Source organism: Gracilinanus agilis, chromosome 4, assembly GCF_016433145.1.
Source record: "Gracilinanus agilis isolate LMUSP501 chromosome 4, AgileGrace, whole genome shotgun sequence".
Taxonomy (NCBI): domain Eukaryota; kingdom Metazoa; phylum Chordata; class Mammalia; order Didelphimorphia; family Didelphidae; genus Gracilinanus; species Gracilinanus agilis.
In genome coordinates, this window is record NC_058133.1 from 48,766,226 (window position 1) to 48,791,542 (window position 25,317).

General features: G+C 35.2%; 1 long non-coding RNA gene across 1 annotated transcript in view; it reads left to right on the forward strand.

Moving 5' to 3' along the window:
- LOC123245700 overlaps window positions 1-15,715 on the forward strand; it is a 74,272-nt gene extending 58,557 nt beyond the window's left edge. Inside the window, exons 2-3 of the long non-coding RNA XR_006506119.1 lie at window positions 13,422-13,486; window positions 15,674-15,715. This is a non-coding gene — a long non-coding RNA (uncharacterized LOC123245700). The remainder of the gene's footprint in view (window positions 1-13,421; window positions 13,487-15,673) is intronic.
- Window positions 15,716-25,317: the final 9,602 nt, after the last annotated feature.

Sequence of the window (25,317 nt, forward strand, 5' to 3'; positions counted from 1 at the left end):
CATTTGGCTTTAGGAGACTAAAATTGAAATCCTGCCTCTACTGTGCTGTTTGATAACTGTAGTTTTCACCCAGCTACTTTACCTCTTTTGCCCTCAATTTTCTCCTTTGTAAAATGAAAGGGACCTCTGAGGTCTCTTTCAGTAATAAGTTTATGGTCCTAAAGCCCTATGAAAGAAATGGTCAAGAATCCTAATTGTTCATCAGTAGAGGGAAGCTATCTGAAGAGTGACTTTCTTTCCAGTCTGCTCCCTCTCCCTCTTTGACTGTTGACAAGTAATCAGGAGTATTCTCAGATCATTATTTTCCTTAAGGTTAGCTTGCCAGAAGCTCTGTGACACTTATTTCAAGTTATCTGGCCAATTTAGTCACCCAAAGCCCCCCTGGGAGCTCGTTTCCACCTCAAATTATGTCTTTTCTGTACTTTGGATTAAGTGAATGATTTTAATAGGGACATCTTATCTAACTGGCGGGGGAATAGCAGTTACTTCAAATTTCATGGTATTCCAAATGATTCTGATATCAAATTAACAAGGTTTTACTGCAGACTGTTTACTTACCCAATTAGTAATACACTGGTCCTTTGAATTTTATCTAAGCTTGCTTTTTTGTCTTGGTTTTCCCCTGAGAAGGAAAAAAAATGGGTCAAGCAAGGGTAGGGATTTTTTCTCCTCCCTTGAGACCATTCCTCTGTCCTTTCTTTATTCCCTCCAGGGAAGAACTGAGAGACAGAGATAAAGATGGAAATAGAGGAGACAGAGACAGCCAGAGATTTTTCATACATTTACAATTCTAGGAGATAACCCAAGGGCCACATGTACCTCTAAGATCTCTAGCAATTAAGCCAAGGGGTAGGAGTGGGGGAACTTGAGACTTTGCTATATAGGAATAGTTAACCTTTGAGCTAAAAATAGGAGAGAGCACTGAGTGGAGGGTAATTATGCTCTGGATTTGGGGTCAGGATATTTGCTTACTGTTGGTAAATATTTATTTGTAAAAGTTAATCTGACTTAAATGGAGAAATGGACCTGAGGATTGGGGGAACATCATTGGTAGGGACTAGATTCAGTAGGACAGAGTAGAGACATTGCAAACCTCCTTAATGGTACCAGAGAACCCTGGAGGAGGGGGCCAGTGTTACATAGCTGACTGCCATGCTGTGGGCATCAGGTAATCACTCTCTCAAACACAAAATCTGTACCTACTAAAGAGAGAGCTTTAGTTACTGTGACCATAAATCAAGGACAAAGCTCATGTGATTTCCCTCAAGACTCTGGTCCTCTACATCCTTTGCTTTATTTATATTTAGGGGGAAGGGAAAGGACTTGTGATTTAATTAATATAGGAAAATGCTAAGGTAGAAACTCCCTCAAAAAATATCGGACAACTCATCTGTTAACAGAGGGCTGCAGAGGGAACTTCCCCACAGTTAGATAGCTGCTGTGAGTCAGAGGTAAGCTTGAAACCCATGTCTTACCAACTTCCAATGTAGCCCTGTGGACTCATCTTGAGTAATTCAAAACAAGTCAACATTGTCATCTCTTCTGCAAGGAAAGTGCGACAGGTTCATTATCCAGCCAGAAGAGTCAAAAGGTACTTGAGCAGTGATGGTGAACCTTTTAGAGTCAGAGTGCTGGGCTCAGCTCTCACCCACTCCTCAGACTGAGTGTCTGCCCCCCCTCTTCCCCAGAGAGCAAGTGACACTCCCTACAACTCCCTCACATTATGGGTATGCCCTGCTCCCCCTTACCATGCACAGGGGAGGAGAAAGCGCTCCCATAGGGCTGCTGGGTGGAGAGATGGGCAAAGGGAGTCCTTAGCCAGTGTAGAGAGGGGAAGGGGAGTGACCAAGTGCTCTGCTCCCCTCCAGCTCTGCAGCCTGTGAACCACCTACTTTACCACTGTGCAGTCTCATTGGGCTGCTGCTGGACAGAAGAGTGGGTGATGGGAAAAAATGCCATCAGGTCTGGTGGAGAGGGGGAGGAGTACAACTCCACCCCAGTCCCTCTGCCTTTCTAGTAACTCTGGGGGTGTGTAGTAGTTAGGGAGGGTGGCCGCATGCCATCTTTGGCACCCGCACCATAGGTTTACCATCACTGCCCTAGAGTGTTGGGCCTGGAGCCAGGAAGACTCATTTACTTGAATTCAAATTTGGCCTCAGACACTTAATAAGTTGTGTGGCCTTGTGTAATAAGCTGTGTAACTCAATTTGCCTCAGTTCTTCCTCATTAAAGTGATGTGGAGAAGGAAATGGCAAACCACTCCAATATCTTTGCCAAGAAAACGCCAAATAGGGTTACAAGGAATAGGATACAGCTAAAATGGCTGAACAATAACAACAATGTACTCTAAAGATCCAGGCATTGCCACCTGATCTGCCAGTGTATCCTAAGGAACCTGAGACTGCCATCTACCCTTGAGCTGAACCCTTAGGAGCACTCCACCTTTCTATCTACTTTGGAACTTAATCCTTCCTTATCTTATCTCCTCCTCATTGAAAGAGAGTTGCTAGAGAGTAGGGACTTTCCACAATAAGCACTTGATGTCTGATTCTTCATTCATTTACTCATGTCCTTCATTCATTTCATTCAACAAGCAATTTACTGAATAGCACTTTTATAGGCTTTGGGGTGCAAAGTTCTTAGCTAAACTTCTTTCTTATATAGCTCAGGCTCAAGCCTGCTCCCACTACTCACCCCTTGGGCTCAAGTTCCTGAAATCCTGGCTACTTAGGGCTCTCCAGCCTGTTTTCTGGCTGCAAATCTGGCCTGGAATCCTGCTCCCAAGTTTGTCATGTGAGGATCAAAGGAAATAATTAGTGGAAAATATTTTGAACACTTAAAAGAATAAGTATTCCTATTAAATCACACACTTTTCCCTATACCATACTGTCACAAAAGTATTTTCAATTCAAAAACCAAGAAAAAAAATCTCAGTAAAAACAATGTACAGAAGTTGTCAAAATGTGACCCATTGACCACCATGGAGCGCTAATTCCAATTGGTTAGTGAATTAAAACTAGTTTCATAATAATATAAAATGATTTGCTTTCTAATATGATACATATATTTATATAGATATAGATATAGATATAGATCGATAGATAACCTACATAAATCACTTGATTTCTCTGTATCTGAGTTTCCACCTTTGTAAAATAAATAGATTGGATCAAATAACTTCTAGAGTCTCTTCCTTTTGGGGGGGATTTAATAATTTTTAAAATTGTAAAGAGGCCTAAAGTTTAAGAAATGGAAAAATGGAGAAATGTTAGTCCATAGAACACACCAAAGGAATACCAAAAAATGGAGGTGGGGGAAGATAATGTCTATTGATGAATTCGTTCTATGCAACCCCCAAATTTAACTTTATCCTTTGAGATCGTTCCTTCAGGGAACTCTCAGACTGACATTTTTCTTAGTCTGAACAATAAACCTTACAGTACCAATGATCTTAGATATAATCACATTTTAAGTAGCCTTTTGTCTTAGAAGTTTCTCTCATTGTATCTAGACCTCTCCTAAGTGGTCCAGGCTCTGGCTGTCCTTGTCCCTATTTAAATCAATCAATTTCCTTCATTCCCCAAAATGTATATCAGACCCCAAATTATTCAGTTCCTTGGAAAATCCCCTTTCCAAGAGCATTTTCTCTGAGGCAGTGTTCCCAGAGTCCCAGAGCTTGTGTCTGTGTTGATGCCTTTAGAGCATCATCTTCCTTAACCTGATTAAAAACTTGTTCTTTCTAACTACTTTGGTGGTTCTGTGGTTTTCCAGGTTGACATTATTCATTATTAATTCTACGACTTTTGAAAACCAAGTATTTTGTTTGTGTGTGTGTGTGTGTGTATGTGTAAAACAAAACAAGTTCACCTTTACCACTGAAGGTTGTAATAAAGGTTTCCTTCCCAGCCTTATTCTTAAGATGCCATGTCATCTCAGGAAATTGAAAACATTTTTTAAAAGATATACATGAAGAAGAAATATGTAGTTTTCCAAGCATACCAGCCAGAAAGGTCATTCAGTTGAACTTTAAAGCTGGTGCTGTGCAGAACAATTAATTATTATTCAAGTAGTCCTGACTGAGAAGTGGGAAAATGACAGCAAAGAGTATAAAACCTACAGACTGAGTTTGGTTGTATCCAAGGCAAGTGAGTTGGATTAAAATGCATTTGATTATGGATTCTGCTATCCTCAATTAGCTTGGGCAGAGCTAGACATTCTCAAAGCAGTATGAATACTTTGGAGAAGCACTGAGTCTCATAAGCATCCATAAATTTTCATATTAAATTTCTTGTTTTGGACACAAGCGAGGCTTGACATAAAAGCAGTAAAATTTCTTCACATTGAAAAAATTGCTGTTCCATGATGATGACAATAAATTAGGAGACAGCGTGATGCCACAGAAAGTACTCAATCTGGAATCAGAGAATTCAATCAAATTTCTGTTCCATCCCTTACTCTATAGTTGACGTTGTAAATGTCACTTGATTTCTCTGCATCTAAGTCCTCCATCTTTGTAAAATTAGGAGATTGGATCACATAAACTCTAAAGTCTCTTCTAGATCTAAATCTTTGATTCTATAAATTTATATTTAAACTCAGTAGATTGTTTCATGCAATGATATTGCATTCTCTCTCTCAAAGGTTACCAAAAAAAATAGAGAAAGCCAAATAACTCTGGAATAAATTTTTACTGGGAGAACACACATGCAGCCCCATTCATTGTGAAATCTCAGAGGAGGGTTTTGCTCAGAAAAAAATATTATCCAACCTTAAAGAAAAAAATAATAACTTGTAGGCTTTTATCTTTTTAAAGGACTCACCAAGTACACTTGAGAATAGAAAGCATGGGAAAACAAAATTTCTATGTAAAATGCTTTAATTCTTGCCATTATAGCTCTCTAGTGGAACTTTACAAACTAAAATCCAGTGCAATCTAAGGGTTAGTTTTAATATTTCTTATTGACTTCCACCTAATGGCTTTTGATAGAACTCTATGGTTTTGTGTTTGAGATAGGAAGGGAAACACCCAACTCTTCCATCTGCAACATACACACTCAAGATTAGTGGGAAGAAGGATCTCTTCATCACTGGCCTCAAAGCAGTTTTGTGGCTCCAAGACATCTTGGGGAGTATCATGAAGTGATGTCTCTTTATTCACATGACTCAGTAATGAACCCACACTTTCCTAAAATGTAAAATGTAAGGATAGGGGTTCATCATTATTATTCTTTAGGATCCAATGGAATTCAATTTTTTAAAAAAAGTATTGAGCACATATTATGTATAATCAAGATGAAAACAAAAACATTCTCTTCCGTCAGGGAGCTGACTTTGTCATAGGGGACACGACATGGACTCAAGTAAAGAAACATGTCAGTCTTATTTGAAACTGCAGGTAAATGTCATTACATTATAGTATATTTTTGTACTAGATCTATGAAGTACTTCTACCAATAGCACTTCTTTTGCAAAGCTTTCCTGGGACACAGAAATTGAAGTGACTTGTTCAGAGTCCCCATAGCCAATGTACCAGAGGTAGGATTTGAACATAGCTTTTCCTTACTCCAAGGCTACCTTTCAGTCTGCTACATCATGAAGCTACTTATAAGAATAAATAATTCCAAAAAAATATATTTATTAAGCCTTTCAGGAGAGGAACCCAAGGTCCTAATACTAAAATACTTCCCTGTTCTCTACATGTCCAATATCACAGAAAATCGACAAGAAAGACTCAGTCAATTGTTTCAAGAATGTCAGAGATGAGAATGTCCATTCAAGTAGAGGCTGGACTTGATGACTTCTGACTTGTTTTTGAAGTTAGATTCTGGGAATTCCTAAACTAAATTAAAAATTGTAGCCTGGGAAAAATAAATTGTCTTGGGAATAGCTGAATCTAGTGGAAGATTCTAACAGCTGTCAAGTTCCATTCCTTTTTGAATAATCTCTTTCTTTATTCTATGAAAAAAAAAAAAAGGATGGACGGGTCAGTTCAGTTGCTTTGCTCTCAGAGTTTAAGAGATCAAGGTTAAGGGTTTGGTCTCCATACAGGTCACTTAGTTTCACATGCAGGAAAAAAATGCCTTTTTATTCCAAGCCATAAGCTCTGCCCCCACCTGAATCCCACCCCTTATTCTCCCAGCCACCTGTCTGACATCAATCACTATTCCAGTCAAGTGTTTATTGCAAACTCATTACCATTACTAGAGATGGGGGAGAATAAAACCAAGTGAAACACATGTAGCTCATGCCTCACTGATGGCTGATCAATAAAATAATTTTGCAATACAAATCTAGCTGTGTACTGTGTACCTATCAGGGCTGGTACTTCTTTCTCTATGGTAGTTTACAATACTTCTGCATTGTCAGTAGTCTCACCAGAGGTGTGATGGCAAATTTTAACTGCCTCTCTTAAAAAAAAGCCCTTTCTAAGTTTAATCTGCATAATTAACATTTTTCTCCATCACATCCTTAGATCTAGACAATCAACAAAAATATTATAAATCTCTCCCAGATTTGTAGCCTTTGTTGATTTCTGGTATAAGCCATGTGAATACTTACATTGAAAATGAAGAGATGTTCTTGCTAGGCAATCAAAATGCCCCTATCTTCCTCACTGTCATTTTCTATGACAAGTTTGATCCTTTTTATGGTCATTCATACTCTTATCATTGTTTACTGCTCCTCTCTTTGCCTAGAAGTAATGAAAGTCAAAGGGTAGGTAGGCAATCCAATGGATAGAATACCAAGCCTAGAGTCAGGAAGACCTGAATTCAAATCCAACCTTAGACACTTTCTTTGTAACTGTGACAAAATCAGTTAACACTGTTTGTATCAATTCCTCATCTGTAAAATGAGCCAAAGAAGGAAATGGCAAAACATTCCAGTATCTTTGCCAAGAAAACCGCAAATGGAGTCACAAAGACATGCTTGAAAATAACAAAACAATGAGAGTCAATAGTTACAGCCTACTTACTATCTTTTCATTGTCCTTTGAGCAAAGTGCAGTGGTGATTCTTTTGAGAATCCCAAAGCACTATCAAAGACACACTGGGGTTCAAGAGATGGTCCTTTTATGTAAGCAAAATTGATTGATATTAAAAAATGTTGCATGATTTCCCAACCCTGAAACCCAATTTCTTCCTCTTATTCAATTTTGGAGATGGTTCATTGTCCATACATGGTATTAAACCAATCTCTTCTGAAACACTATCGATTTCATGCAGGTCATTTCATAATGTTCTAGAGTTTAAGGATCAAATGAGATTCTAATTGTAAAGGTCTTATCGCAGTGCCTGGAATATAGTAAGAACTATATAAATGTTAGCTATTATTATTTCTTTAATGAATGTTTTAGTTGAGCCTATATATCTTTGCTGGTGACATTCAATTAGTAGATCACGGACACCTCCAACATTGTGTCTCATTGGATCATTTTGATTTTAACTTACTTATTAGGGACACCTTTACTAGGGATATCCATTAAGGCTTAATTTTGTCCCAAGGAGACATTCTAAAAAAATCGACAAGCAGAAAGATCTTATATTCCCTACCCTTATTGATTGTATAACTACAAAGACATAATTGACTGGTTATAGAAAATTATCTGACAAAGCTTGACTTGTCTCTTTTTGTGTTTCCCTTAAGTATAAGACTAAGGGATCTATTGACTTTTCTTTTACATATTTTATAGAAATGAGATCATAAGCCTATAATGTGGTGGCTACCAATGTTGCCTTAATCACTTTAGGGTAAAGAAGGCAAAACTTTTTCTATGATCTTTGGGATATTTTTTCCCTTTGCCTTTCCCACTAAGTTATAATTGAATGTTTATATCTAGTTACCTTACTTTATTTTTTTTTAATTAATGTTTCTGCTTGACCAAAGGACTTTGAATTTCTGAGCAGTAGGCTTATTCCCTTGTCTATGCATATTAAGAACTTTTTAAAAAATTTGTTTCATGGGTTGCCAAAATATTCCTCAACCATTAAGACCAAATATTCTGGTTACTCAACTGAAGGTAGAAGCAGGCTACTGCCAGGTTACTAAAGCAAACCTTTCTAGATTGGCAGACCCTCCCAGGACTTCAACTCTTAGCATGGATCTCAAGAAACCAGGACAATTTCCAGCAGAGATTGTGCATCAAAATTGGGATTTAGGAAGCAGTACTATCTGATTAAAACAAAACAAAACAAAACACTTGTATTTTGACTTTGTCCATACAATGCAAATAAGGGAGAAAAAATTGTCCATTTTATTTGTCTTAAATACACAAACACACAGACATATAAAAAAAGGAAAGTATCATGAACAAATAGTTGCATAATGTTTTCATTTTCTGGACTGGTATATATATTTTTAAAAGGAAGATACATCTTCTTGAGTTCCAATGTAGCCTTAGACATTAACTATGTTACCCGGGGCAAGTCCCTTATCCCTATTTGCTTCAGTTTCTCCATCTGTAAAATAAGCTAGAGAAGGAAAAAACAAATGTCATGAATATCTTTGCCAAAAAAAAAAAAAAAACCAAAAAACATAATGGGGTCAGAAAGAGTCAGACACAATTGGAAAAACTACTTAACAACATGTATAAAACCTAAATGCTTGTTCTTGGTTTATTCATTTTTGGGTGGCATTCATCAGTGGGGCTTCATTTCATATTTTCAAAAGATTTAGAGTATTTTAGTATTTATTCCATTTGTTAATCTCTTAAGATACATCTTTCTCCATCTGACAGATGTAAAAAAGAAATAACAGCAGAAATTATGAGACTAACCCAGAGTGACAAAAAAGGCCAGCTGAAAAATCTGATGATGAGACTCCCGCTTCCAAAATCCCTAGCATTAGAAATGATCCAGCTTCAAAACCTCCTTTAATAACTTGTGATTGAAAGCCCTCTATTATTTCTTTAGTCTTATTATTTGAGGCACACTTCTGAAAACATAATTTAACTATCCCTAATTACAATAGCAATGCCTTCCTCCAAACCTAGAATTATGGTTAACCCAAATAGATGTGTTTTGCCTCCCAAATTATTATTACCAATGATTTTTCCCTTGTTAAATGTTGATCTGATGATACAAATGAGTGATACTTTGATTAAATCTTCTTTAACTTTCCCAGTTTGTATTCCAAATTAAATAACTAAATAGAAGGCAAGAAGTATGACATGAAAGAAAACTGGGGTGTAAGGACTGTCTCTGAGCCAACCTAGCAGTATAACTATCAGCAACTCTCTTGACCTCTTGATTACCCAGAAAATCTCTATTTTTTTAAAATTACAGCTGAATTGTCCATCTTCATTGGAGGGAAAACCCAAACAGGGAATTCCTTCTATTGATGTAATTATTGCCCCAGACTCTAAAATAAAATAAAAATCCTACATAATGAACCTCAGTGGAGTTAAGATAAAATTTGATCCTCTCTCTTAATGTTTTATAAAGTTGCATTACATTAGTTGTAATACAGTCTTTTTAAATCTCTTGGGACCAGCAAATATATGACCATATTTCAAAATTATTTCCATTAGAGTAACAGAGAGAAAGAAGAGGTTTCTAAGAGGTCTGAATTGTTGTCTTGTCTTCTAAATCATCTTTTTGTCTTACTTGAAGCATCTCTAAGTAGTTCATTATCTTTCAAAGTGTTATGATTCTACTTTCCTCTAATATTTAGCATTAAAAATCCTCAAAGGTCATCTGAGGATTGGGAAAATTGCAGGTGGCAAATTGGACCTATTAATAATTCATCTAGTTATTATTATTATATTAGCACCTTTTTTTGTTAGTATAGTAGCGAGTATCCCTATTTGTCCCAGGAAAAAAACCTGAGGTTTAATTCACCAAAAGGGAGAATTTCTCTGAGCATCTAGGTGATGTAGTTGATAGGGTCCTGGATATAGAGTCAGGGAAACCTGAGTTCAAATCTGCACTCAGATATTTACTATGCCACCCTAGAAAAGTCACTTAACCTCATTTGCCTCAGGCTCCTCATCTGTAAAATGAGCTGAAGACAGAAATGGCAAACCGCTCTAGATCAAGAAATGATGGGTAGTAATTGGAAAGTAACTACTTAGCAATTAGTATACAAAATTACATATATATGCATTTTCATATACTAGCTGCTAATATCATTATCACTATCAATATTGTTACTAGCATCATATTTTGTATTTTCCCTTATTCTGCAGTCTCTAAGAGAAAAAGCTGGAATGATAGTGAATCTTTCACCACAACCCAAGGCATCAAGAACTTGGTATTATTAACCAAATTATTAACTAAACACATGGAATTAAATATATACATATATATTTATAAAATCTGATGAATTAATATTTACTTGGTAATATAATTTACATATATTATATGACTATATACTATAAAACATAAATATATTTAAATATTGAATATATGTGATAAGTATATGTGTAAATAAAATAATGTAATAACGATCTGGTAATATAATATACACATATATTATGTGAACATATATACCATGTAGTGTCAAATATAAATATAAAGTTATAAATATAAATATTTAAATAAAATAACATATATAATAAAAATTAAAATTAATATAAAATTAATATTTATGCATTTGTGTGATAAAATATACAATAGAATATATATTATGTATGTGTACAAATTTACATGCAAGTATATTTATTGAATGAGCACCTTCAATATACATATTATACATATATAAATAGGCATGTGTGTGTGTTTGTCTGTGTGTACATTTTCTTTAGGGTAGGTCTCTAGTAAATCGGGAGGACCAGGGAAAATTTCATTGAAAAGGTGGTGTATGAATAGAATTTCTAAGAGATTTGGGGAGAGTCAGTACAAAGGTGCAGAAAGAGGATGTGAGATTCTCATGTGTGAGAACAGAAAGAAGCCAGACTACCAGGAGCCCTGAGTGCAAGAAGGGTAAAATGGATGGAAAAGTTGATTGGGGTCCAGTTATAAAGGGCTTTAAAAACTGTGCAGAGGAACTCATCTTTAATCCTACAGGCAACAAGAAGTCACAAATGGAGTTTCCTTCTTTTATTGCAAAGATACACATGAGCTCCTGCTATCTCTAAAACACCTCTGAGGTCAATACTATAATTATCCTCATTCTCATTTTCTCCAAAGAGGAAGCTGAATCTGAGAAGGGTCAAGTAACTTGGCACAGCTGCAAGTAACTGTAGGAGACAAGACTTGAATCCAGGGACCTTATACCACCCTTGACTGCACTCTTTTTCTGTGTTATACATGAGCATTTCTGATTTCTCTGAATGAAGGGAAAATGGTGCAAAATGTATTCTACTGTCCTCCTTCAGAAGTATGGGCCAGAGTTTGGATGAAGTCCTTACTTAAACCCTTAACTTTCGAGAAAATTGCTTTTGATTTCGATATCCACTGGGCTGTACCAGGCAATATGTCTCTACGTTCTCTGGGAAGTCAAAACATGAGTCAAGTGTTTAATCTAATTCATTTTTAATACCCTTTAGTAACACCACTTCAGCAACTTCCCTTGAGGAATTTTTTCATTGTCTAATTGTCCCTCACAATTAGAAACTGTTTAATTTAAAATTCCCCTTTTCAACTGTAGGCCATCACCAATGCATGCTTCTCCTGTGAATCTTTAATAATGTTTTGAAAGTCCCCATTCAATCTTTTTTATTTATTTTTCTAAACCACAAAGATGGATAATCATTAGTCTCGAATGACCCTATATTCTTTTCAATCACAAGCTTATGGGTTGCCTTGAATGATAATTAAATATATTTTTTCCAATTACTTATAAAAATATTTACAAATTTCTTTTTGTTTTGAGTTCCAAATTCTCTCCAAACCTCACTGAGAAAACAAGCAATTTGATAAAGTTATATATCCAGGTATACAAAACATTTCCCTATTAGTCAAGTTGTGAAAGAAAATGCAGACAAAAAAACAAAGCTTCTTCCCACAAAAAAGTAAGTTAATTAAAAAGTATGTTCTGATCTGCATTGAGTCTCCATCAATTCTTTCTCTGAAGATGCATAATATTTTTCATCATAAGTGTTTCAGAATGGTCTTAGATCTTTATATTGCTGAAAGTGACTAAGTCATTCACACTTGATCATCATATATACAATTACTCTTATTGTCTACAATGTTCTTCTGTTTCTACTCCCTTCAATTTACATAAGTTAATATGATGTTTCCAGGTTCTTCTAAAAGCAATCCTGCTCATTATTTCTTGCAGCACTGTAATATTTTCTTCATAGTCTTATACAACTTGTTCGGTCATTCGCCTTGATTAGGCTTCCTCTTGATTTCCAATATTTTGCTATCCCCAAAAGATATGTTATAAATATTTTTCTACCTATAGATTCTGTTCCTTTTTAAAATAAATCTCTTTTGTTGGTATACAGACTTTGTAGTGGTATTGCTAATTAAAAGGGTGTGCACCATTTCATAGACCTTTGAGCATAGTTCCAAATTGTTCCTCAGAATGATTATATCAATTCTACAACAGTGCACTAATGTCCTAATTTCACCACATTCCTTCAAACATTTATCATTTTCCTTTTCTGTCATTATAACCAACAGTATAGGTACAAAGTTGTTTCTCAGAGTTATTTTAATTTATACTTTTCTAGTCAATAATTATCTAGAGCATTTTTTCCATATTCTTTTGGAGAGTTTTTATTTCTTTCCCTGAAAATTGTCTGTTCATATCTTCTGACCATTTATAAATTGGGGAATGGCTTGAATTCTGACGAATTTGATACAGTTCTTTATATATTGAGGAATGAGACCTTTGTCAGAGAAATTTGCTATAAAATTTGTTTCCTAGTTTTCTACTTCCTAGTAATCTTGGCTGCAATTATTTTAAACTTTGAATTTAAAGTAACTTGGATGCTATACCATTTGGTGCATATTAGTTTAGGATGTGTTACTTTGTTTTCTCTGGTACCTTTAAATAAAATGTAGTTTTCCTGCTTGACTTATAATTAGATATAGTTTTGCTTTGTCTGAAATCATGATAGCCCTGTTTTTTTTTAAATTTTCCAAATATAATATATTTTACTACAATCCCTTATCTTTACTCTGTGAGTATCAATCTACATTGTGTTTCTTTTTTTTAAACACAATATTATGAGTATGTTTTTATCCACTCTGCTCTTCACTTCAGTTTTATGGTTAAGGTGATTCCAGTCACAGCCACAATTATGATTACTAACTATATGTTCATCCATTCTACTTTTTCTCCCTTTGATTCCTCTTTTCTCTTTTCATGCTGTCCCTTATCAGTTGTTTTGTCTCTAATCATTGCCTTGTCCAATATACTCTCACTCCTATCAGCAAACTCCTTCATTTATCTCCCACCCTTTCTACCTCCCGGTAGTTCAAGGTAGATTTCTATATGTATCTAAATGTGTATATTATTCTCTTTTTCAGTAAATTCTGATTAAAATAAAGTTCAACCATTTCCTACCATGACCACCTCATTTGCTCTCCACCATGTAAGTGCTTCCATACCTCTTTAATGTGAAATAATTTTCCCTACTGTAGCTTTCCCTTACTCTTCCAGGGCAATCCTGTTTCTCATCCCTTAATTTTATATTTTTGGATATCATCCCATCACAATCAATTCACACCCATGCCCTCTATTTATGCTTCTTCTTGCTATATTAATAATAATAAAGCACTTAGAATTTATATTTATATATTTACACATACATGTATATATATTATACATATTTATTTAGGCTTGTCTCATGTAAGAATGTAAAAAGTTTAATTTTATTAAATACCTTATAATTTATCTTTCCAGTTTACCTTTAAAAGCTTCTCTTGAATCTTGTATTTAAAAGTAAAATTTTCTATTCATTTTTGGTCATTTTATCAAGAATCCTTGAAAGTCCTCCATTTCATTACATATCTATCTTTTCACCCTAAATTTTGCTGTGTAAGCAAATGTTGATTATAATCCCACCTCCCTTGCCCTCCAGAATACCACAATCGAACTCCTCTAATCCTTTCATCTAGAAATAGATAGATTTTTTATTATTTGGACTGTGACTCAAAGTATTTGAATTGTTTCTTTATGGCCATTTGCAATATTTTATCCTTGGTCAGAAAACTCTAGAATTTGGCTATAATATTGTTGAGAATTTTCATTTTGGAATATTTTTCAGGAGGTGTTTGGTGGATTCTTTCAGTTTCTGTTTTACCCTCTGGTTTTGTAGTAAGAGGACATTTATCATTACCTTGATAATTTCCTAAAATATTACGTCTAGGCTCTTTATTTTTATGCTGGAATTCAGGAAGTCCAATAATTATTAATTTATCTCTCCTCAATCTATTTTCTATATCCATTATTTTTACAATGAGATATTTCATATTTTCTATTTTTTCATTCTTTTGACTTTGTTTTATTATTTTATTATGTCTCATGTATCATAAGCTTCCACTTGTCCAATTCTAAGTTTTAAAGAGTTATTTCCTTTGGTAAGTTTTATGCCTCCATTTCCATTGGTCAACTATTTATTTTTAAGAAATTCATGTCTTCAGTTAATTTTTGTATATCTTTTTATTTTATTAATACTACTTTTTAATTAAAATTTTGTTAAATTTTTAAAAATAAAAATATTAAATTTTTAATTAAAGAATTCTTCTCCATGTGGAATTTTTGTAGATTTTTTAACGTGGAATTTTGTTTTTTAATTTTTAAAGAGTTCTTCTCGTAAGTGTAGTTTTTCATGCTACAATTTAGAAAACTAGTTCTAGGACTCTACAAATTTTTATTTCTGGGAGTCTATACATTTTCAGTTCTTCTAAGGTGGTATGATCTGAAAAGAAGTATGTTTACTACTCTTCTGACTTATGCTCTTGTTTGTGAGTAACCCAAGCTCTTTTTTCCTCCCTGTAACTGTGACCAAGATATCAGTCTGGCTAGTGTTCCTCCTTGCCCTGGGACTCAGAACCATATATGTATAATGCAACAGAGTAATGGTTCCAGTGCCAGCAAAGGGTTCCCAATAGTCTTCTGCATTTTTTTTTTTAATGATCCCCTTACCGTTTATGGGCTGAGAACTCCAGAAGTCAACACCACTGACTCAGTCTCTCCCTAATCCTGCTGATGGTTTAATGTGGATAAAACTTGCACTAGACTGTGATCAATCTTCATTCCAGTAAGACAGACATTTCCCGCCAACTTTCTAAATTATGTTGAACTGAAAGTCTTTTTCTCTCTCTCCTCTTATTAGTTCTATTTTATTAGCATTTGTTTTGAGGCATTATTTTGAGGTTGTTTGAAGGGTTTGGGGATAGCATCTCTCCATCAGACCTCTTCAATATGGAAAAGGTCCTTTCAGGTATGTCTCTCAGTTTGAGTTTGGGATTAAACAAAGAGCAGATTATACTTCTAAATTAACTATGATATGGGAAGATCTGATTTTCCCATGAAGCTAGTCTGACAATCAAGAAAATGCTGCAAATGTCATGAGCATAGACTTATAGGAGCTTTAAGGGCTCAAAAGGTACAGAGGATCAAGTGTTCTCATTTTATGAAGAACTGAACCCCATTATGTGGGATAAACACTCTATTCTCAAAGTGAGTGCTCTCTAAATATCTCAAAATCAATATGACCAAAACAGATGAGTAATAATAATAATATTAATTGCCGATTCTTTTTTATTTTTTCCAGGTTACATGTCAATACGATTTCTTAATATTTGTTCTCTTTCTCCCTCCTATCCCCGCCAAGAAGGAAAGTAATATGATATAGTTTGTATATATATATTATAATATAATACATATTTCCATGTTATTCAAGTTGTGAAACAAAACACATGTTGTTTACTAGAGAAAAATCCATGGAAGAAATGAAGTAAAGAATGATATGTTTCAATTTGTACTTGGGCTGCCTCTGTTCCTTCTATAGTGGTACATGAGTCTCTTGGATGATTGTCCTGGATCCTTTCTTTGTTGATAATAGTTATTTCATTCACAGTTGATCATCATATATTATTGTTTTTACTATATACAATAGTCTCTTGACTCTGCTCCCTTTGCTTTGCAAACCTTCATCTAAGTTTTTCCAGATTTTTTTTGGTGTGTGTGTATGTATGATCACTTTGTTTGTCATTTCTTATGGCATAATTGTATTCCATTATGACCATATGCCACAATTCATTCAGCCATTCTCCAATTGATGAAAATCCCTTCAGTTTCTGTTTTTTTGCCACCACAAAAAGAGTTACTATAAATATTTTTGTACAGGTAGGTTCTTTTCCCCTATCTCTAATCTCTTTGAATACAAACCTATATTAATGGTATTGTTGGGTCAAAGGATATACACAGTTTTCTGGTCCTTTGGGCATAGTTCCAGATTGCTTTCTAGAATGGTTGTATCAGTTTGCAGCTTTACCAGCAGTGTATTAATGTCCCAATTTTTTTACATTCCCTCTGGCATTTATCATTTTCCTTTTTGTCATATGATCCAGCCTAATGGCTCTGAGATGGCACCTCAGAATTGTTTTAATTTGCATTTATCTAACCAACAGTGGTTCTGGGGCATTTTTTCATAGGATTATCTGAGAATATTCTTTGACCATTTGTCAATTGAGGAATGTTTTGTATTTTTATAGATTTGATTCAGTTCTCTAAATATTTGAGAAATTAAGTCTTTGTCAGAGAGATTTGCTTTAAAGATTTATCCCAGTTTGTTCCTTACCTTTTAATCTTGGTTGCATTGCTTTTGTTTGTACAGAAACATTTTTAATTTAATGTATTCAAAGTTAGCTTTTTTACATCTCATACTTTTCTTTGTCTTGAGTTGACCTAAATTCTTTTCCTATCCAAAGGTCTCAAATGCCAGTTATTAAATATGCTACCTTCATAATATTTCTCATGTTCCTCCCCTTCCTTCTACTCAAACAACTGTCTCCTCAGGTAAGACTGTCATCCCTTTTCATCTGGACTATTCCAAGAATCTTTTAACTTATGAGACCATTGTCTCCCTACTTCGACTCATCATCCACCTAGCTCCTCCAAGACAGATCTGACCATGTGTGTGCCCCCTACCCATTTAAAGAAACTACAATAATTTTCTGTTTTCTTCAGGATAATATACTTTTCCTGTGCTTTGGCACTTAAATTCCCTCACAGTTTGGTTCCCCCATCCCATGTTCCTCTCCTCCATTCTTAGTCTAGTGTCAACTTGAAATCTGGAGACCTCAAATCTGCCCCATCCCCTTGAAATCACACAGAGGGAAGTCCCAGACTGGGCCCATTTCAGACAGAAGAATAGACTTTAATGTAGACCTAATCAAATGTTAAGTATCCTTTCTTTTGTCCTAGTAGTTTCTCCCATTGTATGAAAGTCCTCTCCTAGGTAGCCCAGCCCTTGGCTAGACCCATCCCTTTTGTATTCATTGTAAAGCATCAGACTCTCCCTGATAATCCAGTCTAGGACTTCTCATTTACTTGTAGCCATGGTAATATCAATCAGTCATACTTCCCTGTCCTTAGTTCCCCAAATGGTATATAAATTTCCCAAGTTCTATTGTTCTTTGGAGAATCTTCTAGCACTGCTCATTCTCTCAGAGATACTGTCCCCAGAACCCCAGGGTGTGATTCTGTTTGGATGCTTGGCTCAGTGATAATAGCCAATTATTGGACCTATCTCTTTCCTGATTAAAGACTTGGTTTTTCTGACTACTTTAGTAGTTCCCTGTTATTTTCAATTTAACACTAGCAAAAGTTATCTATTATGTAACTATATGTATTTCTCCCTCAAGTAATGCCTAATCTCTCTGGAAATTACTTTGTGATTTGCATCAATTTATTTATTTTTAATGTAGATGCTTTATACCTCCTCCAATAGAATTTAAGCTGCTTCAGGGTGAAGACTATTTCATTTTTATGCTTCTATCCCCAGGACATAGTAGTGGTTGAATTAATACTTGTTGATCAATATTCCTATTGGCATGCTATTTTCTTACAGGCAGAGACTATCTTACTTTTGTCTTTATATCCCTAGAGGTCTGGACAGGGTTGTGTGATTCATATCATAGTATCTTCTTTATGAAAAGGTTTTGAATGAATTGAATAGAAATGCTTGTTGAATTTATTTGAATGTTCATAATCAATACTTTCTCTTTGCTTGCCTCTGTGTCTCAGTCTGGGTCTATTTTTCTCCATGTCTGCATCAGTTTCCGTTTCTAATATGCATTGGCTTTTCACTCTGCATCATCTTGGATTAATTTTTTTAATGTGTTAAAGCATTTTATCACATCACATTCCCAGCTTATTTTCCCTATTGTCCTCTTGCATTATTATCACCTTTAGTGTCTGACCTCAATGAATGTTCTCTGTACAGTCTCATTTATTACTATATTGTTCTTTTGGTAAGACCTCCTAAGCTACTTAGCATCCAGCAAACCTAATCTATCCCAAACATTATAACTGTGTTTGCTTGGCTCCTGCATGTTTACCATTTCTGGACTCAAATATGCATGATCAGCAGATTTGGCCCAATAGTAATGAGGCTTTGCTCAAGGACATTTCTAGCCAGCCAAGCAGATGTTCTCTTTGTCCAAATGCTTATGTCCTACATTCTTAAGCTAGAATAAAACTGATTCCTTTTCAGACTTTTGTTTTTATTTTTAATAAGACATTTATGCATGTGATATAGCATTTTACGGATTTTTATAGTTATCTTTTGTCTTCACATAGACTAAATTTCCCCCTGTATCCTTTCCTCTTCCCCTCCAGAAAGTCATTTCATATAACTTGAATTTTTTTTTTAATTAAAGAAAAGAAGAAGAGGAAAATCAGCAAAATGATCATTTAAATGGTAGAGTATTAAAACTATAAGTTAACTATTGGGAGTATTATCATTTTATTAAATTGGCACAACCTAACCATGTGCACTAAATATTCCTCCAAGTATTTAATAAATTCTTTATTTCTTTAGTTTATTTTGTAATTGCATTTAAAGAAGTAATGAATGTGCTTTGGTTTCTGGCTTGCAAATATTCTTTGTGATACAAGGTTTTCTATGATAATTTAGGTATATGGGCTGAAATTTTTTTTTTTACTTTTTCTTGTCATAGAATCATTGTATCAGAGTAGTGTGATTCTCTAAGATACTTATGCATTTTTAAATCAAGTCTCATAATGTTTAAGGGACTTGTCAGTGCAGTGTTGAAAACTCTGAGTTCTCTTTATATGACACTGCCTCCTCAAAGGTTCCATTGACCCCAAATAAGATAACATCAATGCTTTGAAGTCCTCCTCTGATGCCTTTTCATTGTATGATAGTAATCCTGATAAGAGGGTCTTAACAAGTCAAAAACAATTTAATTATTATCTGGGAAATAAATTGATTGTGTATTATATGAGAATAAATATAGATTCAGTGGTTGACTGCAAGCTGATACTTTTTTTTAATTCTCAGCAGTTTTTAGAGAATATCAAGTTGAAGATCAATGAACTTGGGGTCTATTATGCAACCTTAATTGTCAGTAAATCAACAGGTATTTATTATGTATTTACTTTGTGCCAGGCAATGTATTAAGTGATTAGACTTTAAATATAAGCAAAAGTAAAGGCAATTTTTTGACCTCGAGTGTTCAAAATTCTAGGTGGAGAAGACATAAAAGGAAATTGAAAGATAAGGTCTGGGAATGCACTGGAACAAAGTATCATTTCAGGAGAATGATGAAGAAATTAGACAGAAGTTGAGCCAGGAGAGGAATTGGATGGATGGAATTCTTCCTTAAATAGGGGTTCTACGAGCAATTCACCACTGGGAGTTGAAAGCAGCAAGGGGTCTTAAGGACCTTCTAGGGTGACAAGGTAGCTGGGACAGTGAAGTTCATAGAGGCAGAAGAAGAATTCAAATCCTAGCTCTGTCCCTTACTTCATGTGTAACTTTGGACAAGTTCCTTTGCTCTTCCTTGCTTTGGTTTATCTATAAAAGGATGGTGTTGGACAGATGACTGAGTGATCTCAGATCTAGATTTCTGATCTTGTAATTCTATTAAGCAATACAGGGATTACCATTTGCAATGGCAAGTTTCCACATGAATGAACAAAATCATGGATCCTTCTAGCCTTAAAATTATACCTCGGAAAAGCTGATAGCATACAGAAGCAGCTTTTTTTTTTTTTAAATCCTAACCTTTCTTCATAGAGTCAATACTGTGTATTGGCTCCAAGGCAGAAGAGTAGTAAGGGCTAGGCAATGGAGGTTAAGTGACTTGCCCAGAGTCACCCAGCTAGGAAGTGTCTGAGACCAGATTTCAACCCAGGACTTCCATCTCTTGGCCTGACTCTCAATCCCTTGAGCCACCCAGCTGCCCCCAACCTTAGCAAGTTTAATATATTTGGCATCAAATAAATCCTTGTTGATTAATGTATTCATTTTTTTTTAAATTATCTTCTAGAGGATCCTTGGGACTGAGAGTGACATAAAGGTAAGTAAGACATAATGTTTAACCTCATGGATTCCTCAATCTAATCTAACAATATGAAGCTGTTGTTTCTGTTTGAATTATAAAAGTCATATCCAAAGCAAATTTTTTTCACTCTCAATTTTTTTAGTTTCCTTCCACAAAAGGATTAATATAGAAAAATATTTTACATTATTGCACATATAAAATCAATATTGGATAGCTTACCATCTCATCTTACCATCTAAGTGAGGGTTTGGAGAAAGGGAGACAAAAAAATGAGACTATGGGGGCAGCTGGGTAGCTCAGTGGAGTGAGAGTCAGGCCTAGAGACAGGAGTTCCTAGGTTCAAACCCGGCCTCAGCCACTTCCCAGCTGTGTGACCCTGGGCAAGTCACTTGACCCCCATTGCCCACCCTTACCAATCTTCCACCTATGAGACAATACACCGAAGTACAAGGGTTAAAAAAAATGAGACTAAATATTCTATAAAAAGTATTAGAAAGTGCTTTTACATGTAATTGGGGAAAATTAAATTAATTTTCGATTAAATTTTAAAAGCATAATAAAAGACATAAAGTAGTAAAGACTGACTTTTACTTGTTGACTCATGGATGAAAATTTCTTTGCTTGGTCAGCATGAGGAATTACAGAATTACTTCCTGAACCTCTTCAGCTTCAGGTATGCAGCATTAGAAAAAGAATGACAATCATAGATTGAGCAATCATATCATCATTTCAATCATGGGCCCATCTATTTGGAACTGGAAGAGATTTTATCTGATTTTATAAAAGAATCAATTGTATCCCAGAATGATAAAATTACTTTTTCCCAAGGAAAGTGGAAGAACAAGGATTTGAATCCATAGCTATTTTTTTCTTTCTTGTGCTGATTAAAGGGAAACAAGTTTAGGTTAGGATTGTCATGAAATCATATAATTCTAGAGATAAAAATAACCAAGAGGTCATATAATACATTACTTACCTAAATACAAACTCCTCTACCACTGCTGAGAAGTGGTCATTCAACAAGAATATTTCTAATAAAGGGGAGCTCACTACCACCCAAGGAAAGTTATCTGCATTTCAAGGACATCTCTAATTTTTAAGTTCTTCCATTAGCTAAGCCCTAATTTTCTTCATTGTAATTTCCAGCTATGCCCTTGGCATCACTGTTCAGCCTTGCATCATGGGTACATAATTTTTTTTCTAATTTCTTTCCTTTTGTCCCTCATGCTTCTGTACTTATATTAATGTGAGAACCATTGGGATCCATTGAAATTTGTAAAACATGAGTAAGTCAAAAAGTGCTCTGTAAGTGGTAGGCATTACATAATTATTATATTAAATGGTTATTAAGTGTGACAATATTAAATGCTTTCTTAAAATTTAAGTAATAAACCTTTTCAAGAACCCTGAGCAAGGCTCTGTCTGCACTGACTATGGCCTTCCGGTACTATGTACTTACCTAATGCTTAGAGATTATTTTAATATTAATCCTAATACCATCTCCCTAACAAGAGGACCCAAAATGTGTTGCAGAAAATAATTCAGTTACCTTGGTTTTTCCACTCATTTTCTAGGTGGTAATGAATAGTAGGCCATTCAACTTCTCTGCCCCTGGGGATTTCTGATTCTTACCTATAAAAAGCTAGGTGGGAAGTTCTAAAATTAGCCTTATTACCTCCTTTGGAAGAAGGCGTTAGAAATTAATGGTTCTTTGTCCATAAGCATGCCACCGTCATTGCCTATAAAACAGCCAGAGGAGGAGACCAGAGCATTCTGTTTTTCCAGGATAGCTATTACAAAGAACTTGTATTCTCTTTTTCCTCAAATACAGGTTTACATTCGCACCCTACAAACCTCTGGTGGTATGTTGTCCTCACTGAGTTATCAAAAGTATTCACAGAAGATTTTTTTTTTTTTACTATTTGTTACTTCCTTCAGAATTCTGGTATGTAATGCATTTAAACCTAATGCTCTGTCAAATTTAATAGTTGTAATTGCCTAATTATCTGCTCTAGTGTGATGGTAAAACCTTTTAACATCTCACTTTCCCCCAAGGAGAATGTATTGCAGTCTCTAGAATGTTACCTTTTTTTCTTCTTTGGGGAATACTCCAGCGAAGAATTCATTTTGCTCTCAGCTAAATGAACCTCATCCCCTTCCTCAAAGACTTGTTTCTCTGCTGTCTCTCTACCTGTCTTCTTTCTTCCCAGATATACAGAATATTTTTATCCCTGATTAGCATTCATATTCCTGTGATATCGATATTCCTGAACTCTTTTGCCTTTTAATTACTTTCAGAGCCTCCATTTCCAATTCATTCTTTTCCTTGTCCAATAACATTTAACAAGTATTTCTCAAATACCCATTAGGAGTCATGCACTGGGCTAGGCAATCAGTGGGCATGCAGGGACAAAACCAAAGCAATTTCTGCTTTCAAGGAGTTTAGAGTCTATTTGAAGAAATGACATGGAGGATGAGATGGATAGATAGCATCATGGAAATAATGAACATGAATTGAGAGAGAGTGGAGAAGAGAAGGTCCTGGTGCGCTATGGTCCATGGCTAGATTGGTGAACCTTTGGCACCTGCCCCTCTGCCCAGCAGCCCAATGGGAGTGCTTCCCCACTCCCCTGTATGGGGTAAGATGGTGGGCTTCATAGGTGGTGGGAGGGATGCAGTTTGGGCACTCAGTCTCCAAAAGGTCCTCCATCACTGGTCCATGGGGTTGAAGAGTCAGACTTGACTGAACTGTTGAACAACAACACATACAATAATTGATTTCTAGAGATAACAGAGGTCAGAAAACCTGCTTTCATTTCTCAACATAATTAAATTTTTTTTATTCATCTTAAGGATTGTTCTATTTTTTCATTTGTTACAGGTTGCCAGAGGAGACAGATTTGTGACTTCTTTAGTCTGTAGAAATGTTTTTGTAAATCTGCCACTTTACTGTAATAGTGTTAGATACTGTTGGTCAGGTAGCTAACATGTCTTTCTATGCAAGGGTTGGATTTGAACACAAGTCTTCCTAACTTTGAATCTGATTCTCTGTTCACTAGTCACACAAACTTTCATTTTGCTCAATCCAGTCCACAAACTGAAACATATTTGTCAATTTTTCTGTTACATAAGGGGTAAAGTGGATTAATTGCTATTGTTTACAAAGAAATAAATGAGATATAAAAGTAAAAAATATATGTCAATTAATAATTTTGAATTTAACAAGTTTAGCTCTGTAAAGGTCCTTAGAAGAAATTAAGTTTAATAAATTTCTATTGTGTCAACACATTTATTATAATTTATTACATATTTATAACATATATTGTATTATTGTTATATATAAAAATAAAAATAAATGGTAACAAAAACAGATAAGAAACTTAAAAAATATACCTTTAAATATTGTGTAGGTAGCCTAGGTTTCTGGAAGATTGAGTCAGTAGGAACCAAGATCTGTTAGATACTTCGAGATGGAAGCAAAATAATACAAACATACATCTTTTGTCTTCAGGCCAATCTAGAGAAATTTAGAGAATCTCATTGCTGAGTACACTTTAGGAAGAAAACATTTTTAGAAATCGTTAAGTGATGTAAGGCCTAAAGTGCTGGACTCAGAGTGAGCAAGTCCTAAATTCAAATCTTACTGAAATTTTCCCTGAGCAAGTCACTTAACTGCCTCATTTTCTGCATCTATAAAATGGGGAGAATCAATAACAGCATTTAATTCCCAGGGTTGTTTTGTGTCTCAAATGGCATTATAAATGTAAAATGCTTTTTATGTCTTAAAGCATTGTATAAATGGTAGCTGTTTTAATTATTTTCAGCAACATCTCAGAAAGCAGTAGTATCCAAAATTTTAAATCATTTATTACTATTAGTTTAAAAAGAATATACATCAGCAATGCATATATTTACTTATTTATGAATTATATACCAAACCAATAATTATATATATTATAAATCATATAGAAGCAACTATTTTAAATGGTTGAGATAAAAATGAAATTATTTGTTCCTATATTATTAGGTAGTTGGCAAAGTTTTTTGAGCAGAGGAGTGATGTAGTTAGATCTATAATTTAGGAAAATCATTTTGGCATTTTGTGGAAGACAGCTTAGTGTGGTGAACAACTCAATGCACAGAGACCAATTCAGAAGTTGCAGAGATCATCTAGAAAATAGGGCAAGAGTGCCTGAGACAGGGTGGGAGCTATGTGAGGAGAGTTATGAAGGTAGAAGAGATAATATCTGGCAGCTGGTTGGATTTATGGATGAAGGGGGGGAGGAAAGTGAGTCTTCTAAAGGGGTGCTTATGTGGTGAGAACCTCGGTGGCTAGAGGGACAATAGTATCCTTGAAGGTAACAAGGAATTTTGGAGTCTGGATGGGCTTAGGGAAAAGGAACTAGAATGAAGCTCATAATCCATCTCTGCTTGCTCATCCTAGGTGATTCATTCTATCCCACAAAGGGGAAAAGGAGACTCTTATTTACCTGTTACTGGTTACAATGCTAGAGCCTAGCCCAGTCATAACATTGAGGGAGGATGACACATATTTCTTATGACATCCATGCAGATGATATAGTTACCTGTCCTGAGGGGCTGTCACTTAACTTAGTGGGAGAGATTTGGAAAACTCAGAACCCACTGTGGAGGGTGAATGATCTGGGCAGTTGAAGAGTGTTAGGAGAGAAGGATGGGTATTGATGTATTGAAGATCAACTCCACCTCAAAAATGGCTATTTCAGCAAGAGTGGAATATAGTTTGTTTTGCCCCATTCTCCTATGCGCACACCACATACCTCTTAAAGTTAGATCACAAATATTTTCCTCTCTCCCTGAAATACTCATGTACTCCCACCCACTCCTTATACACACTATCAGA